Genomic DNA, 16,566 nt, shown 5'->3' with positions numbered 1-16,566 from the left:
AAAAGGTTGATGGGAGACGTTTGTGCTACTTCACTGGTCTCTTATGGATGACGTTCCTTGGCTGCAATAGTGGCCTCAAAAGGAATTTACAGAAGCCTTTATATTTACAAAAAGCTTTCATAGAAATATTTATCATACTCTCCGGCATAAAGATGTCACCAGTTTATATGTCTCAATGTGAGTTACTAGGTTCGTCGGAAAAAGTTTTCAGTGTACCTATCCTCCACATCTTTAGGTCGGAATCACTTGCGATTTACTCGTTATGCAACAATGTTTTTTCAAATGACCAATACATTCTTACAGACGATTGAGATAGACTTGATGAAATTAGAAATACACGTGTCATTGAATTAATGTGAGGATAAATTTATTTGCCTATTTGGAATGTGATTCATTACGGCATTCATCTTTTTGACGAAGTAAGTCTCCAACACTTTCCCTGAATCATTATTCCTTGCAGAAACAATTTCATTTCGTGAAAAATGTTATGAACATAGGTGGACAACTGTTTCCCCATGAGCATGGAAAAATTTCTAGTTTTTTTCCTCAATGACTCTGCGATTCATTACCTGCGTTACGCTGTGTTAGTCATCGAAACATGCGTTCTTTGGAAAGCTCTTAATCACTGCTTTCAGAAAGGCAGACGCTCCTACATTTAATTTATTTATTTTATAACCAAGTAAAACAGCATTGCATTGGCCTTTTACTAGTACTTGGAGTTTTTTCGAAGAGCAAAAAAAAAAAAAATTCAAAGACCACATCTTTGAAAAGAGGAAACCTACCGAAGTGGGGCTGGAACTCGCTACCTCGGTTTGGACGGCGAGAAATTTACCCATCCACCACCGAGGTCGACGTTAAGTGTGCTTCCAGGAAGAGTGAACGTACAACAATGCCATCCTCGTAGATTATCTCCAAATGAACCATGTCCTTTGATTCAACGAAGGGACAATGAGCATAGTTTATTGAGAATTTTGAACATCCTACGTGTCTGGGAAATAAAAAAACCGCATCTGTCAGTTCGGATGATATTTTTTTAGTTGCTAAGGCCGTTATGGTGCTATTCAAAACATTATCACAATCATGAAATCATGTTTGAACAGTTTTTATCTCTATACTGTGATAGAATTACTTGATATTGCCTTGTTTGGGCAAACTGAGAGGCCAGCATGACTGGGTATAATCTGAGTTGCCGTTTACCTACTTAATAGTGTCTTCGAAAAAATTTACATGATAGGTATACTGTGTTGTCATGAAGATGTTACCAGTAATTATTATCCCAGAGTAAGTCGCTAGATTCATCGAGAAAAATTATCCTGCAAATTGAAAGTGTCGTCACTACGTAATTTAAATTTCACGCATTACCTGCCTGGTAACCATTATTTTTTGATATATGTATATATAAAAATATTGGTTACTATGATATGAAATATATGTATTTGGTGAAATAAAAAACAGCCATGAAAAATAAATGTGAAATTATGGTACTTTACACTCGTTACACTTATAATGGAGGCATTATTGTGACTAAGGCCTTCTCATTCCTTTTTTTTTACACATTTTCTCCTTGTACACTTACGAAGGTCTTTCACAAGATTTCTCAATAACTTAAGCCCAATTAAAAATTATTGGCATTTAGTCAATGAACATGGGCTTTTATTACCATTGAGGAGTCAGAAACTTGGAATTATAAAAAATAAAGGAAAAGAGAAGTCTCGTGTAATAGTTAGAAAAATTGAGTAAAAAATCGACGGAAAATATCGAAATTTCGGAAATGCAATGATAAAAAGAGGCTTCTAGATATCCCGAGCAAATTAGAGCAGATATGTTTCAGTTTGACACTGAATATATAATATTCGAACCCCACAATATTTCCAGGTCCGGCAGAAGCGATAAATTAAGTGAGATATTTTGCGGAACGGATAAGTATGGATTTTATTTTTTTTCCACGGACAAAAATAAATGTTAGGCGGAACTATAATTGAGAATTTGCTTTTATTCGTTATCGGATGTTGTTTTAACACCCCCGTTTTACGCCTATTGAGACAGCTAACGGGATAGTATGTTGAAGTGGATAAAGTATCTCTTTCATATTGTTTCATATCCTCTTCACTCGTGCTGTATTGAGAAACATTTCTCGGTGATGTGGTACAGATGCATATGATACGGCGAAAAAGAGAGTGTTTCGCATGAAAGAGCATAAGAAATATTTGCCTTTGAGTATTTAATGAATAGAAGGATAATGGAATACGCGTTTCATTGCTGTCGGCAAAACTTATATTTCGACGAAAACCCGCATTAGCTCTGTTGGCTAATCGCTGGCTTACGGTAACTCAGCTTGATTAAACACATTAATGCTGTCCGCATAGTTTACCTAAAAATGGAGGCATATCCTCGAAAACAACGAAGGTATAATGAAAACGTTGTAAGATAAATTTTGAACATTATATCTCGCTGGGAATATAAATGAAGGACGCATCTGTCAGTCCGGTTGAAATATTTAGGGCGCAGAGGCCATTAAGCTGACACTAAAATCTTATCACAATCTTGAAATCATTTTAGAACAGTTTATTTTTTTTAACGTGGGAACATAATTTGATGGAAAACCTACACAGCGTTCCCTTTGAATTTCAGTTTTTGTTGTTGAGAACATGCAAAATTAAAAGGAACCTCAAGACCATGCTTGCCTCAAAATTCAAACTGAGGAAGCAATTAAACCAGTGTCTCTATAAAAGTCATGGAATTAATAAAAAAAAAGTACGTGGCTAACATCGAGCTCTTTTATGACATATTCCACGTCTTTTGCTCAAGATGTTACATTTTAAATCTCTATTTCTCATCATGCTTAACACGGTTAGCGTTTTGCAGACCCTAACCCTTTATTGATCAATGTATTTCGTGCGCTACGCTATTGAACCTGGCCAGCATTAGCTAGCAACCTGCCTAAAGATCTCCACATATTTCTTAACCCTTCGAGCGAATAGGGTGGTTTCCTATTATTTTTTTATTGCCTAAATCGAAAGATCATTACTCCTGGAGTGCGTATTTCACGCTTTTAGATTTTTAAATGACGATACCTATTTTTCGCGATTAAATGAAACGTGAAAAATTTCAAGCGCGCGAAAACGCGACGCGTAAGTAGGAATGATGGGAAAAAGTCCGTGCGACGCATTTCTGGTTCCCCCTCCCGCCTTGTGAGGTGACCTTGATCGAGGCTGAGCGCTGATAGGACGCAGGATGCTAGCGGGTAGCTGAGTACCTTGCTGGCTGGTAGCGCTTGGCTTAAAAAAGGTTTATTAATACCTTATCAAACGAAGAAAACTTTCTGACCTTAGCCAGTTTTAATAGGTGATTATTAAGACATGTTTCCCTGAGCTCCGTGCCTCATGCATGCATTGGTAACCACAGACGATGTATAACTCCTATCCTCTCGTGTAGAAACTAGGTCCCTGTGACGTCACGTGGAGTGGAATCGCATGGGCGTCAATGTGGCCTTTTTCAAATGAGGATAAAATTTGACGCTTGCCATTCGTATAAACCGGTATTTCAAAAACCAAATAATTTGTGTATTATGAATACACTAATGGTGGGTAACGAATCGCAATCAATGCCTTTCGTTTTCTTTGATGAAGGAAGTCGGTTTGTGTCGGAAGGGACGCGTGTTGTAAGGACATATTAAATTTCCGAAATTTCATTGAGTTTTCCCGATGCACATTTATGCTTCATGGCTTTTTAATTCGCTTTTTTATTTTTAAATGAAATTAAATTTTTCTCATTTAATTTAAATATAAATTTATCTCTTGAACCATTGGTAAGTTTCATTGATGTAATTTATTGCTTGTGGGCATGACGGCGCCCACACCATTACATCTTATGCTTATTATTGCGAGTCTTTGGAAATTTCTTTTTCACCAATGAAAATTAATTATTTAAACAAATTGGGCCATATATCTCAGGAGAGACTTGAATTATTTAATAATTAATTAAAGTTTTTGCAAATAAACTAATGTGTACTGTCTTTTATGTTATAAGTGTGTTATAACATTTTGATGCGAGAGAATATTTTCACTTCAAAATTCGAATTATTGATCGATTGAGGGTTAATCGCACACTCGGGCATCATCCCGTGTGAAGATATACACACATGTAGATAATCGGCCAATTTTCGCGTGCGAGAGTGCGACCTTTCTATAAGAGGATCCACTCTGTGAGCAAAGCAATGAAGACATCCTTTCACCCTTCCCTCGACTCGAATCCGAGTCGCCGGGAGACAAAATGCCAAGGGTCGTCGAGGAGGCGCTCATAAATTATTCCCAACCCCCTAGAACGAAGAAAAGAGTGAAAGAGAGAGAGAGAGAGAGAGAGAGAGAGAGAGGGTCCTCGCTCGACCCCGTGGGCAGTTGATTGACCCGTAGAAAGGCCATGTCCCTCCCGATAGAATGGCATGCCGGAGCTAACGTCCGGCACTCGGCCAGAGAGATCGAATTTCTTGGACGAAAAAAACAGCCTGTTGCTCCGAATGTTAATGCACATCTTCCAAACATTTGGGATTACGTTCAACGCGTATAGACTCTGCCTCAAAATAGGGTAGTTTCCTGCATTAAAGACAACGAAAGGCATTGATTACGATTCTTTACCCACCATCGGTGTATTCATAATATACAAATTATTTGGTTTTAGAAATACCGGTTTAGGCGAATGGCAAGGGTCAATTTTATTCTCATATGAAAAAGCCAGATTGGCGCCCATGCGATGCCACTCCACGCGACGTCAAGGGACCTAGTTTCTATACGAGTAGATAGGAGTTTTAAATCGTCTGAGAATACCAATGCATGCATGAGGCACAGAGCTCAGGGAAACATGTCTTAATAATCATTTATTAAAACTGGCTAAGGTCGGAAAGTTTTCTTCGTTTGATAAGGTATTAATAATCCTTATTTAAGCCAAGCGCTACCAGCTAGCAGGGTACTCGGCTACCTGCTAATATCCTGCGTCGTATCAGCGCTCAAAGCCTCGCCCCAGGGTCACCTCACTTGCGGCAGCGGGAACCAGAACGAAGTCACACGGAGATTTCCCGGCATTCATCCTTAGCCGTCGCGTTTTCGCGCTCTTGAAAATTTTCACTTTTCATTTAATCGCGAAAAATAGATATCGTCATTAAAAAATCTAAAAGCGTGAAATACGTACTCCAGGAGTAATAATCTTTCGATTTAGGCAATAAAAAGATAATAGGAAACCACCCTATTTAAACCGACGAAGAAATGAAGCTACTTTCACTTTAACCCGTAGAGTGCCGGGGAGCTCTATCGAGCTCCTCCTATCTCTTGCAAAAATTCCTCCTGCAATGTCTCTCTAATATGCTGATAGTTTACTAATAATTCAATAGCCAGTATTCATTTTATTTTAACATTAACTATTTTTTTTAATTATAAAAATTAACGCATGTTACCAAAACTTCGTCAATATAATACATTAAAAAGGTGAAACCACATGTAACAAAGATTTCTTAAAGTTTTTGAATATACACCTTTAGTTGTTTTTGAGACCTAACTTTTTTCCTAATCTTCTGCAAAATCAGCAAAAATGTCTCGGCACTTATGGCATAGTACCCAGAAAACCGGTCGGCACCCAAAGGCTTAAAAGGCATTAATTATAACAAAAATATTGTGTAGCTAGCATCGAATTAACGAGAAATAACGAAAAACATTGACACTTCCTCATCAAACTACATACTCTGCTATGAGTCCGCCGCATGTCTTTACCTCCTTCTATTATTAGGTTTGTTGTTCTCAATAATGGCATCAATAGAAACGATGAACACTGCAATATTTTGAAATCTAATAGAAAACCCAAATTGGTAAAAAAATGTCACTGGAATTGAAAACCAAAATGTCATGAAACTGAAAATAAGCATTAATTTACAAACAAAGAGTTTCTTGCTGGTATTTTATTACATGTCTCATTATTATTTACCTTTCTCAAACCGGCCGGATATGAGATACGTGTAGTTAGAAATTAGCCATCGATATACTTCACTGACAGGCTTTTTGCCTTCAAATACTTTTTTATTTATTATGTTTATATATACAGTAATGCGTGAATCCATTTGTTTTTTTAGTAGAATGAATTATTATAATACCATTCTTCGATCTTTTTCAATAGTTGTCAGTTGTAAGCTTCCTTCTTTCACGTAAAACAGATCATCAGCAACGGAAGAAAATGCACAATAAATTAACGTTTAGTAAACTGTATGGCTGGGGTGAGTCGCCGGACTCATTGGTGCGGCATATACACTCGCGCCTTCGCTACGGGGCGGTCATCCAACGCGTCGCCTATTGCTCGGGCTCTTATTGTACCTCGATCCGCAGGCCTCGCGCTATTTTTCTATCGAGTTTATTTCTTACTTTTTTTCAACCCACTTCCCTTTGCATCATTATCGCATCAATATCTTTCTGGATGCGTTCGTGATGAATGGTGGAAATTTGCATTCCCTCTATGAATAATTTGGGAACAAACGCTGGCATCGTGTATTCGTGTATCTGCCAATTTGCCACCTGTTTGATGGAAAGTATGAGGCAGAGGTAAATGGCCTTCATCTGGAAAGGACTCGCGTTATTTATATGTTTAGTCCATTTTGTCCGTTAACAGTGGTGCTATTGGTAAATAATCGTGCTAAATAACGACAATCCGTTTTATGCCATTGCTTAATGGATACGTGCGTGTTAAAAAATATCTCGTTATTCTTTTTCTGTTTAAATTAATAGTCAATAGGAGTAGGATATTTTTACTGAATTTTGTTTCATCAAAATGTTGACGAATATCAAATCAATTCGGTATGCGATCAATAGCCCGACCCCTTAATGCTTCACATGATTTAATGGAATAAATTTAAAATTAGAAGATAAAATAAAAGAAAATAAACTAAAAACAGAAAATTGATCAGAAAGATTATTAAATTGTTTAAGTATGTAAACACACACAAATTATGATAAAAGAACTAACTCAGGTGCTGTAAGCCAAATGTAATGAAATCTAATTAATCGAAATTAATGCAAATATTTGTACTATAATGTGACGTAGCATTAAAAAATCATGCAACTACATTAAGGGTAAAGAAAATGTTTGTCTCGCAAATTTTCTCATTTTCATTGTTAAATTTGATGTCAAATAAGTTGTTAAAATAATTTGTGAGATATTTTTCGGAATTTTAAAATTAATTTGAATACTTGACTGCTTTTTTATTTACCTTGATAAAAGAAAATAAATTGGTACAAAGGCGAAACAATAGCGCATATTTTTCTTGTATAAAAGGACCTAAACCTCTAGCTCTCGCATTTATAAAAATTTAGACAAGAAGCCAACGTCAAAAAGAAAGATATTTAATATCATCTACGTATCAGAGAAATACTTTAATTGAGGTATTAATCCATCTTTGCATTAAATTGACGCCTCGTGTGCGCAGAACTACTGGAAAAGTGTCGATCGAAAAACATACCCATCGACAAATATGCAGGGAAAACACGTGTTTAGCATTGAAAGGAGTTTAATATGAAAGTAGTATTTTTTTCTCAATATTAATGACATGTTCTAATTAATAATTTTCGAACGCACTCCTAGATTGCTCAGAACCTTCCTCAGACCTTAGGCTAAAGTAAAATCTACTTATATTTTATCACTGGACTGAGCGTTGGGAAGTAATATCCAGCCGGTGGAGCAGTTTTATCTTAAGGAGAGGAGGCAACTTATGGCTCCAGGTATAATTAACGACTTAAGTGCAGCTATTCAGTGCAGTCGAGTTTCATGAATTCTCAGAAAGTGCCTAAATTGGCATTAAGGAACGCGGAGGCTGGTATTGTGAGAATTCGCTTCAAAAGTCTGAGTTCTGTGGCTAAATTCGCATTCCAAATGACTTGGTAGATCTCAAAGTCGAATATGTAAGCAAACATAATCACGGTAATGCCCTCTTTAATGGAAATGATGTTGTTACGTTGTGAGAAATTCAATGGGCATGAATAGGAAGTATCGATTACGGTGATATTAGGTAACGTGCAACTTTTAGAATAAACTGATAAACAATGATAATTGCATCCATTTTATGAAGGTTGCGTCATCACTTATTGTGAGCTCTTAAGATCTATTGGAAAATGGAATGCATCATCCACCTCATATATTATTTTTCCGCTTCAACGCATTTAAACTTTAATAAGAGTTTGGAATGAAAAACTACTGCGAACAGTAGCTTAAGTTAATTAATGTTTTCACAGTTAGTGATGCTTGGCTCAGATAGATTAGAATTAGAAAATTTTGGGTACACAGTGTAATAATCGATGTGTTCTAATGCATTAAACTTCAATCATATAATCTCTAATTTTGAGAAAATATTGTGCCTACTTTGCCGAAAATCAATATATGAAAACACTCTTAAAGTCATACGACGAAAAGCTATTTTATCATATTACTTAGAGAGAATTGGCATGCATTTGTTTGTTGTGCAGTGACCGTAAAAATTCCTCGAAGATAGGTTAATCATGCTGTACAGCATTACTAATTTTATAGTACATATTTAGTCGCGTAGCAGACGTGATTTACAGGTAATTATTTGAAGGTTGACGGAACTTGAGTTTTCTGGTGCATTTTAAGGAAAATTTACTCTGATTTCTCTACTATTTCCACACGGTATGTATTCTCTGCTACCAATTTATTCTAAAGTATCGATGTATTTTATTCATGTTAATTTCGTATTTACTTTTCTTACCTTCTGTTTTTCACCATTTTTCATTTTCGTGCACGAATTTATTGTCATATTCGGCTCTTCTCTTAAAAGGAAAATAATCCTTTACTAACCGACCGATTTTACAGATATCATTCACGTGGTATACGTGAGTGCCATATAATTATTTGAAGGTTGAAAGATCGAGTCTCCATTTCCCGCCTTGCGCACTTTATGGCCCCTGAACTCTGAACTTTCTCCCGTTCTCTCGGAGTACGTTCTCAGGTTCCGAAGTAGGCTCATCCCTGAGCATCTATGTATTTCATTCATTTTTATTTTCACTTCAGCTTCTCGGATTCATCCTCTCCACCCAGGGGATTTGTTTTTTCTCGTCGGACTCTTTACCTCGCTCCATAGGTGAGTTTTCCGCGGAATACGGAAAGTGAAAGCGAAGGCTCCATCCACCTCTTCTCCTAAACCTTGCATCCTATTTTTCTCGTGCTTGTGAAAAGGGTCGCACGGAAGAGCATGGATATTTTTTTTCCCTCAATACACGCGCCCCATAACTGACATGTCAATGGAATTGTGCAAACAATTTTTCTTGTTCCCTTATGTGCCTGCATGAGGGTATTTTTTCCTTTTGAGATGCCTTTGTCACCACAAATGGGATTTATCGACTTTTCCAAGTTCTTTAGCAGCATTTTAGTTATTTTCGTAGAATATGTGTCACGAGAAAAAAACCCTGAGGACTCGAAAATGACATTTTCCTGGATTTCAAAGGAAAAAGTGCTTTTAAGTCATCTAAGGTGGAGCTCAAAGGAGCAAAGGCTCAAAGGCAAGCTGTTGGATTGATGGCACTTCCTCACCTTTTCACGAGTTGAACCAATTACTTACATCATTCTGTCAGTACCTTAATGGTCTTCGTTCTGCCATTTCAGTGGAATTTTATGTTTTATGGTGGCTGGGATTAATGTAAAATAATGCGCCTTTTCATCATTTGGTTCTTTATGGTCGCCAATGCTAGAGCATTAGGAAACAAGAATTTAACGCACTATTTTCTGAGAGGCGGATGCTGAAAGTACACGGTCCAGACCAGGACGAATTTACATGAGAATGAAGAAAACGACACAATCGGGAACTGTATGCTCTTTAAGGAGGCAGTACGATATTATGATTATTAAAAAATAGCAGATTGGATTGGTTGGGGCGTGTGGAGCGGATGAATAACAGAAGATATCCTAAATAAGCTTAATACGAGATACATTCGGAAAGTAAGTTCCGTTTTGAAATAAGAAAAGAGCAAGTACATAGATACTTCAAAGAAATTTATTACAAACATGTATGCCTCTCTTACACCGTTTACAGATACTTCAAAGAAATTTATTACACACATCTCTACTTCTCATACACCGTTTTGAAAATAGAAAAGAGTAATTACAGATACTTCAAAGAAAGTTATTACTCACATCTCTACCTCTTTTACACTATTTTTAGACGTAGATCCCGTGACTTTCCGAGTATTTGTCACAGCGTGGTACACGTGTTTGTATACCCTCTTCGTAGAATGTTGTCGCCTGGGTGTCATCCATCAAGTAACTTGTTCTTTCAGCACTTCTTCGCTGTTTTTCGATGTCTTTGTCAATCCTACGTACAGCCCCGACCTCGTTCCAAATGACATTTACTTGTTTCTGCATCAGAAGTATTTTCTTGGCGGTCAGCGGCAGTGGTGCAGCGAGGGGAGGGGGTTTTGGGGGATAACCCCCCCAGAGCTCAGAGAAATTTTAAAGTTTAATCCATTTTACTTAATTGGATTGATATTACTAATAGAATAGTGTTAGGGATTAATAACATATCCCTGAGAAAGCCGTGAAACTCACCATTTTGAACAATTTATCTTAAAATTCCGCAATTTATTAATCTCGCACCTACCTCTTATCCTGGTATTCCATACCCCCACGCACCCCGGTATTAGTTGCACCTAAACCACTCCCCCCAGCCTTAATTCCTAGCTGAGACCCTGGTGAGCGGTACATCAGCGAAGAAGAGCTGAAAGAACATGTTACCTCATCGATGACTATACCCTAGCGGTATCATTCTACGAATAGGGTATAAAATACTTGTGCGTCGTTATGACAAATGACTGGAAAACCACGGGATCTACGTAGAATAATAGTGTAATAGGGTTAGAGATGTGTGCTATACATTTCTTTGAAATACCTGTACTTTTTCTCTTTTTATTTCAAAACGGAACTTACTTTACGAACTTACCTCGTATATGGTCCCGGAGGGAAGGAGTCCAAGAGGAAGACCGATGAAAAGGTGGATGGATAACAAAATGGAAGTTGTGCAAGGAATAGAAGCTCGGGGTGGTGTGTGGGCAGAATAAGAGAAGAGCCCAGAGCCTTGTTTTTGACGTCACGAGGTCCACTGAGCCTCATCGCGTAAACGCTGACGTGAAACGCTAACATGCTTCTTTAGAAAATAATCTGCCTCTCGTATATGCAACTAAAATCGGAATTTCGTTATTCGATTCTATTCTTTCGTGAGCCTACTCAAATGTGAGCTTAAATAAACTAAGTAATAAATGAAAATTCCAAAAATGACTAAACTATTTTGCTTGTCTATTAACTTTAGAGGTCGGCATTCTCCTCTAGGGTCTCTTGGAGTTTAGGTGGAGATTACTAAATTATACTTTGAAACTGCATACTCCTGAAGTATCGAGGTTTCATTGCTGAACTCGAAGACTCGTTTGATGTATAACCGTCCTTTATACGGGGGTAATAATTAATAACTGATGATATTAAATTCGCATTGATTTTGTGCAAAGTGTTGGTTGCTTTGTGTGTTCAGTATTTTGATGAAATTTGAAAGTATTTTATGTCGTTTTAATCGCGGGTGAAGCCTCTGTACAGCCAGGAATTAAAATCTTGAAGTTAACCAGGGGTTAGGAATTGCCCCTTACCCTGAATATTCACGCTTCTCACGCCTGGGCTACCTCTATCTTCACCTATCTAAACCAGACATAGCGTTGAATGACTAAGTGAATGATAATCAATAGCGGGATACATTTACATATATTTGGAATTACTATTCATCATGCTAACATTATTATTTCGTCATCACAAAATCTAGGAAAAAATTTCCTTTCACACGCTAAGCATTGGAGAATCAACAGTTTGCATTAGTTTCACTCCTATGGTATGATTATTTTAAATTCCGCATTTAAATGGGAAATTTAAGGATACGTGGCACGATGTGGTGGAAGTTATTAATATTAGTGAACTACGAAATTGTTAAAAATTTCACAGAATATATTTTCGCAGGACGCGTTTCGGTGTGAAAACAACATTTTCGAGTACATTGAAACTTGAAAATATTGTTGCAATAAATGAAGGAGTTGTGCAAAAATAAATTCACGGGAAATATTTAAAAGCCTTGATTTAACTATAATTATAACTAGAATAACTTGAATTTACTAATAATTGAGAGTTATTCGACTCAATTCCTTGGTTTTATAGAGGTACATAATTGGAACTCATGCTCTGCTATCATTTATTTAGTAACCAAGCAACCTTCTTGCACCAAATTTCCTCATCTATGAGAAAATTTGGCTTAAGTAGGCCACCGTATCCATGAATAAAATACGATCTTTCATGAAAGAGAAGGATCTTATATTAGCAACTGTACTCACAACTGTAGAGATCTGCAAACCTCAAAAGTGTCCTACCTTCGTCCGCAATTTCAGCGGCAGAACCTCTTAGATTGTTTTACTATTATGGACTAGGGGGAACCACCCTTCAGGGCATAGCCAGTAATTTAGCTATGATTCATTCGTCAGAACAATCTAGCTCTCTCGGATTATGAGGTTTAACGGCGAGCCGTAAAGCCTTAGGAAGGTATTTGCAGGCAGGGGAGGGGGAGAGAGAGGAAATTGCTGCACCCGCCTCGGGGAGCAGCTGAAAAATAATAGTGTTGACCTCATTTCCCTAGCGGGCGAGCGGGTCAATCCTTTGTACAATGAATAACCCTTCGCTCTCCGCTGTGCGTGCGGCAAAACCCTTTCTTCACCATTCCGCGGCGCCTTCTTCTTCTCCTTAATCACCACCACCCCCGACACAATACGCGTCGACTCCACGCGAGAAGGAAGGCAATCAAGTCATGTCCTCAAGGAAGACTCCCGCTAACGTCCGACCAGATTCCTCAACGCCACGTTTCATTAACAATGAGAGATTTATGCGATTCAATTCATTTTAGAGTAGGTACAACGTCAAGGAATAAAATTAGTTTATTTATAATAAAGAATTCTACCGAATATGTTTCTCTGAAGTATTTAAGAAGTATTCTGGCAGTATCTCCTTCCTCCATAGACTGCCCTGTTCAGTTCACAATAAGTTCTACTCCTTGTTATCCTATCCATAAACCGTATTCTCTTCCTCCCTCTCCCCCGTTTATCCAGGATTCTACCCACTGGCATAGTTTTCATCATCCCCTCTCCGCGAGCAATCCTTCTTTCCATAACTTTTCTCTCCTCCGTATCTAATCCAACCTTCGTTATCCATTCTTTTTCACAGCCAAGATGTTACGAAATTTTCATTCAGTTTATCCTAAACCAAGGTGGAGCAGAAGGCATGCTTTCAGTTAGTGAGAGATTATGGATCTTAATAAAAGTTTTGTCTGGAAGCTTACAGAGGGGGTGCTACTGAAACTTATGGTACCACTATTGCTTTGCTGCTTTTCGGCTGTAGGTCTTATTTAAAAAAAAATATTATGGGATTAGTGTAAAGATATAATATTTCGGGAATTCTAGTGGGTAGAGCGCTGGAATGCTGTTCGAGGGGTCCGGGTTCATATCCCGGGTGAAGCCTCCCGGACAACTCCCAATGAAAATCCTCGAAATGCGATATAACTCCGGGAAAGGGACTGGCCACCTTCCCTGAACGTGTGGTAATCACACGCCTGCGGTCTAGCCCGTGGTGAGCTTTACTCTCATCTAACCAAACCAACCTTGGGGTCGAATCACCGAGTGAGTAGTATAATGTTTGATCATTTTTATCACTTTTAGTAGGTCACACAAATGTTCCATCATATGAAAGAGGACGAATGCGTATATTTCACCTAAAGTGGGTTTTTCACTCCGGACATAATATTTTCGTACGAGTTCTAGTGAGCACTCGCTTTTCTTTTCCGGGTATTCTCTCGCGTTGTACCTGCGTGAAGCGTATAGGTAGGCTACTCAGGTTTACCACCGGGAGATTGCTGACATCGCCCTCCTGGAAGTCCTCTGCTCTTTTGTATTGGAAGTTTACTGAGTTTATTTTCGAAGTTATCCACCATAGTGAAATTCGGCGAGGGTGCAGCCAATAAAATTACATTTTGTGTAATGTTTGGCGTAACACGTTTTTTGTGTTCAGGTACAATACGGATAATTTCATGATACTCCTTCTGGAATTTGGAATGCATATTATTTTTCGGTATTAAAAGATACGAATGGGCAGAAAATAAGCCTTTTCTTTAATTATTTATGGGGAGCGTGTGATCGTTAGAACTCATACGAAAATATGACGTCTGGAGTGTAAAAAATAATTTTACTATAAATGGAATGGCGATAACTATTTTTAAATGAGTTAACATATACCGATATTTTCACAATTTATATTTACGGATACTCTGAACCGGTTCAAACTATTCGCAAAATTATTTAGATTATACCTCATAGTGGGGTGTGTATTCTGGGTAACGAAATTGGTTCTGCGCAAAGATCAGTCAACTTGACGATTGAGATCAGGAAAATACATGCAATCTCTGGTTTTCTTGATCAGAAATTGTCATTTCTTTCATGTTTCTAACATTTCAAATGTATGGAGTTGCGTGCGGCTTTTCTATGATCGATATTTTAAACAAAAAATCGAAATAGTGGTTTTACTGGAAAATTAATTGTCCATTAGACGGGAAAACAGCAGGTGGATTCTATTATTTTTAGCTCCATTGCTACAAATGCTTGATTGTACCTATGGACATTTTTGTAATTTCTATGCTATAAGTGGTAGATGTCATCCGCATAGGTCGAGAGACAAATCATCTCTGCGTAATATTAAAGTTGATCTAAAAATGAAATTAACCTTGTGTAGTACGAGTATTCGAATTGTCTTACGTAACGTCTGCATATCAGATACCATGCCATACACGTATGTATGACACGATAAGATTGAAATTTAGCTAAGGCTGTCGTGTCAGAGGGATTAGCATCTAGGGACACGGTGCAATTAGGGTCTCGGTATATGGTCGGGGAGTTTGGTAGGTTCAGGAAGGGTAGGGCAGGGCAATCAATTGGACCTCCTCACCTACCTTTTAAAATACACCTAAACCTGCGTGCCCGACAGAGGCGTGACGTAACGAACCCCCCCTTCCTCCAACCGTGTTCCCTCCCCACCCCACTCAATTCACCCCTTCCCCTTTGACCCATAACCTCTCTCTCTCTTTCTCGCCCTCTCCCCCGCCCTCCAACAAAACACCCCCACCCCACCCCACCCTCCCAGGCCTCCTCCACCTCCTTGCCACCGCCGGCCATCGACGCCTTTTAACTTGCTCTCCCATCGGTGGCGCCTGTTTATGCTTCAACCTTATTGCCATTCCTTCGTGCCTCTCGTCGCTGTTAAGGTGCTGCCGACCGCTGCGTTCCCTGGTGAAGATGAACGATTGGGACCTCGAGGGTTAAGCCTTGCAGACTACCACAGTGGACTGCCGTCGTTTCACAGATGCCGTCAACTCTAGCTGGACTCAGCCGCGTCTTAGTTTCGCACAAGCCAAAGGGGACTTACGCTAGAGCAGTGCACCTCGAAGTGTCGTTCCTAATCACAAAAAGATAGCAGCCGGAAAGTCTCCCCATCTGTCTGTCTTGCGTGTTAATACATAAAATGGGTGATGGTGGTAACAAGCAGTGGAGGCCTGTTCATTGACCTCGAAGTGTACAGAGGTCAACCCGATCAAGTGACTCAAGTGCACATAAGCATTTTTACGTTCTCCCAGTGCCATCTATAAGCGGATGGAAACAGCTCCCAGAAAGTCTTCCAGTAGGTCAGCCCCGCGTTTATGTGTCTTACTTCTCTGATTAGGGACTCAGAACTGCGTACCTCTGATCATTGACTCTTAAGATGTATCGAGTTCGACGCATGCAAGTGGATTAAATGGATATATTTTCAAATATTTGCGATGAACTGTTCCTGAACTGACCGAAAAGGCCACCTACAAAGTCTTCCTGTTTCGTATATCGATAACATGCTTTGCTAATTTGCGGGCTAAAACGGATGATGGTGTAAGTTCGACCGGACCAAATGACCACAAGTGGAACTTAACTGCTGCCTTTGTATACAAATAAACTTCCCATGTGTTAGTGCGGATTATTTTAAGAAGTCTTCCCTGTTCAATTGTGTTCGCCTTCTTCTCGGATACCACCTTCGCCATGGCGTGCTCTCCCTGCGACGGACGCAATGTTTTGCGAATGTTAATGTGATCTGCGGAAGGGTTATTCTTGGACCTGCCCTTTTGCGAGTCGCCGGAGTGACGTCATAGTGTTGTTAAGGGCGTCGAGAAGGGGGTGGTGGTGTGACGTCATCACGCATGTTGTTGTAGTTCTCCGCCCTGCCGTCGGCTGTACGCGTGGCGCATGTGCGGCAAGTGGCCCTTCCAGTGCCGGGTGGCTGGGGTCGTGGCGGCGGCCACCAAGGCCGCGTGCTGCTACGCGTGCTGCCTCAGGTGCAAGGGATGCGTGCCTTTCGGCGAGTCCGGGGGCAAGGGCAAGAAGGGCCTGAATTCGGTGGCCCCGGTGGTGGGCATCGGGGCGGCGCCGTTCTTGGTGCCGT

At 39.2% G+C, this 16,566-nt stretch overlaps 1 protein-coding gene across 1 annotated transcript in view; it reads left to right on the top strand.

Annotated features, from left to right (window-relative positions):
* The window catches only part of LOC124157310, a 147,815-nt gene that overhangs the window by 80,782 nt on the left and 50,467 nt on the right, over positions 1 to 16,566 (top strand). The window lies entirely within an intron of this gene.

The sequence above is a fragment of the Ischnura elegans genome, chromosome 4, assembly GCF_921293095.1.
Source record: "Ischnura elegans chromosome 4, ioIscEleg1.1, whole genome shotgun sequence".
NCBI lineage: Eukaryota > Metazoa > Arthropoda > Insecta > Odonata > Coenagrionidae > Ischnura > Ischnura elegans.
The sequence above is the reverse complement of the archived record's forward strand: the minus strand, read 5'-3'. Positions and strand labels throughout refer to the sequence as shown.